Source organism: Amblyomma americanum, chromosome 1 (assembly GCF_052857255.1).
Source record: "Amblyomma americanum isolate KBUSLIRL-KWMA chromosome 1, ASM5285725v1, whole genome shotgun sequence".
Lineage (NCBI taxonomy): Eukaryota > Metazoa > Arthropoda > Arachnida > Ixodida > Ixodidae > Amblyomma > Amblyomma americanum.
The window spans coordinates 339,320,807-339,323,985 of NC_135497.1; positions in this window are offsets into that span (position 1 = coordinate 339,320,807).

Consider the following 3,179-nt stretch of genomic DNA (forward strand, 5'->3'; position numbering starts at 1 on the left):
GTCGCAAGAACTGACACTTCTTCGCAAGAACTGACTCTTCATCACAAGAACTGACTTCATCGCAATAGCTGACTCTTCATCACAAGAACTGAGTCTTCATCAAAAGACCTGACTCTTCATAACAAGAACTGACTCTTCATCGCGTGGAATGACTCTTCAACGCCAATACTGGCTCTTCATCGCAAGAACTGACTCTTCATCACGAGAACTGACTCTTCATCAGAACTGACTGTTCATCACAAGAACTGGCTCTTCATAACAATAACTGACTCTTCATCACAAGAACTGAATCTTGATCACATAAACTGATTATTCATAATAAGAGCTGACTCTTCATCGCAAGAACTGACCTCTTCAAAAGAAATGATTCATCAACGCAAGAACTGTCTCTTCATCGCAGGAACTTGCTCTTTATCGCAAGAACCGGCTCTTCATCACAAGAACTTACTCTTCATCAAAAGAAATGACTCTTCATAACAAGAACGGACTCTTCATCGCAAGAAATGACTCTTAATTGCATGAATGGTCTCTTCATTGCAAGAACTGACTTTTCATCGCAAGAACGGACTCTTCATCGCAAGAATGGTCTCTTCATCAAAAGAACTGATTCTTCATCGCAAGAACTGACTCTTCAAAACAAGAACTGACTCTACAACACAAGAACAGACTTCATCGCAAGAATCACTCTTCATCGCAAGAACTGACGCTTCATCACAAGAACTGACTCTTCATCAAAAGAACTGATTCTTCATCAAAAGAACTGGCTCTTTATCGCAAGAACTGTGTCCTCATTAAAAGAACTGATTCTTCGTCACAAGAATTGAGTCTTCTTCACAAGAACTGACTCTTCATCACAAAAACTGACTCTTCATTGCAAGAACTAACTTTTCTTCGCAAGAACTGACTCTTCATCGCAAGAACTGTCTCTTCGTCAAAAGAACTGCTTCTTCATCGGGAGAACAGACTCTTCAAAACAAGAACTGACTCTTCAACACAAGAACAGACTCTTCATCACATGAACTGACTCTTCATCGCAAGAATGACTCTGCATCAGAAGAACTGACTCTTCCTCGCAACAACTGATTCTTCATAATAAAAACTGACTCTTCTTTCAAGAACTGACTCTTCATATAGAGAACTGACTCTTCCTCACAAGAACTGACTTCATCGAAACAACTGATTCTTCATCGCAAGAACTGACTCTTCATCGCAAGAACTGGCTCTTCATCACACAAACTGGCTCTTCATCACAAGAACTGACTCTTCATTGAGAGAACTGACTTTTCAACACAAGAACTGATTCTTCATCGCAATAACTGACTCTTCATCACAAGAACTGGCTCTTCATAACAAGAACTGACTCTTCATCACAAGAACTGACTTCATCACAAGAACTGACCCTTCACACAAGAATGACTTTTCATCAGAACTGACTCTTCATCTCAAGAACTGACTCTTCATAATAAGAACTGACTCTTCTTTCAAGAACTGACTCTTCATAATAAGAACTGACTCTTCATAACAAGAACTGACTTCATCGTAAAAACTGATTCTTCATCGAACTGACTCTTATCGCAAGAACTGGCTCTGCATCGCACGAACTGGCTCTTCATCACAAGAACTGACTCTTCATTACAAGAACTGACTTTTCTTCTCAAGAACTGACTCTTCATCGCAAGAGCTGTCTCTTCATCAAAAGAACTGCTTCTTCATCGCAAGAACTGACTCTTCATCGCAAGTACTGATTCTTCATAATATGAACTGACTCTTCTTTCAAGAACTGACTCTTCATATTAAGAACTGACTCTTCATCACAAGAACTTACTTCATTGAAACAACTGATTCTTCATCGCAAGAACTGACTCTTCATCACAAAAACTGACTCCATCACTAGAACTGCCTCTTCATCAAAAGAATGAATTTTCATAACAAGAACTGACTCTTCATCGTAAGGACTTATTCTTCAAGGCAAAAACTGACTTCATCGCAAGAACTGACTATTCATTAGAACTGACTCTTCATCACAAGAACTGGCTCTTCATAACAAGAACAGACTCTTCGTCCCTAGAACTGACTCTTCTTCGCAAGAACAGACTCTTCGTCACAAGAACTGACTTCATCGCAATAACCGACTCTTCATCACAAGAACTGACTCTTCATCACAAGAACTGACTCTTCATAACAAGAACTGATTATTGAAAACAAAAGCTGCTTTTCATCACAAGAACTAACTCTTCACCACACGAATTGGCTCTTCCTAACATGAACTTACTCTTCATCATAAGAACTGACTTAATTTCATGAACTGACTATTCATTGGAAAAATTGACTCTTCATCGCTAGAACCGTCTCTTCATCAGAAGAACTGACTCTTCATCACATGAACTGACTCTTCATCACATGAACTGACTCTTCAATGCAAGAATGACTCTTCATCGCAAGAACTGTCTCTTCATCAAAAGAACTGCTTCTTCATCACAAGAACAGACTCTGCAAAACAAGCACTGGCTCTTCAACACAAAAACAGACTCTTCATTGCAAAAATGACTCTTCATCGCGAGAACTGACTCTTCATCGCAAGAACTAACTCTTCTTCATAAGAACTGATTTTTATCACAAGAACAGACTTCATAACAAGAACTGACACATCATCACAACAACTGACTCATCATCACAAGAACTGACTCTTTATCGCATGGACGTACTCTTCAATGCAAAAACTGACTCTTCATCGCAAGAACTGACTCTTCATCACGAGAACTGACTCTTCATCAGAACAGACTTCATCACAAGAACTGGCTCTTCATAACAAGATCAGACTGTCGCAAGAACTGACTCTTCTTTGCAAGAACTGACTCTTCATCACAAGAACTGACTCTTCATCGCAATAACCGACTCTTCATCACAAGAACTGACTCTTCATCACAAGAACTGATTACTGAAAACAAGAATTGACTGTTCATTACAAGAACTATCTCTTCACCACAAGACCTGGCTCTTCCTAGCAAGAACTGACTCTTCATCACAATAAGTGCCTCTTATGACAAGAACTGACTCTTCATGACAAGAACTGACTCTTCATAACAAGAACTGACTCCAACATAAGAACTAACTTCATCTCATTAACTGACTCTTCATCGCATAAACTGACTCTTCATCGCCAGAACCGACTCTTCATC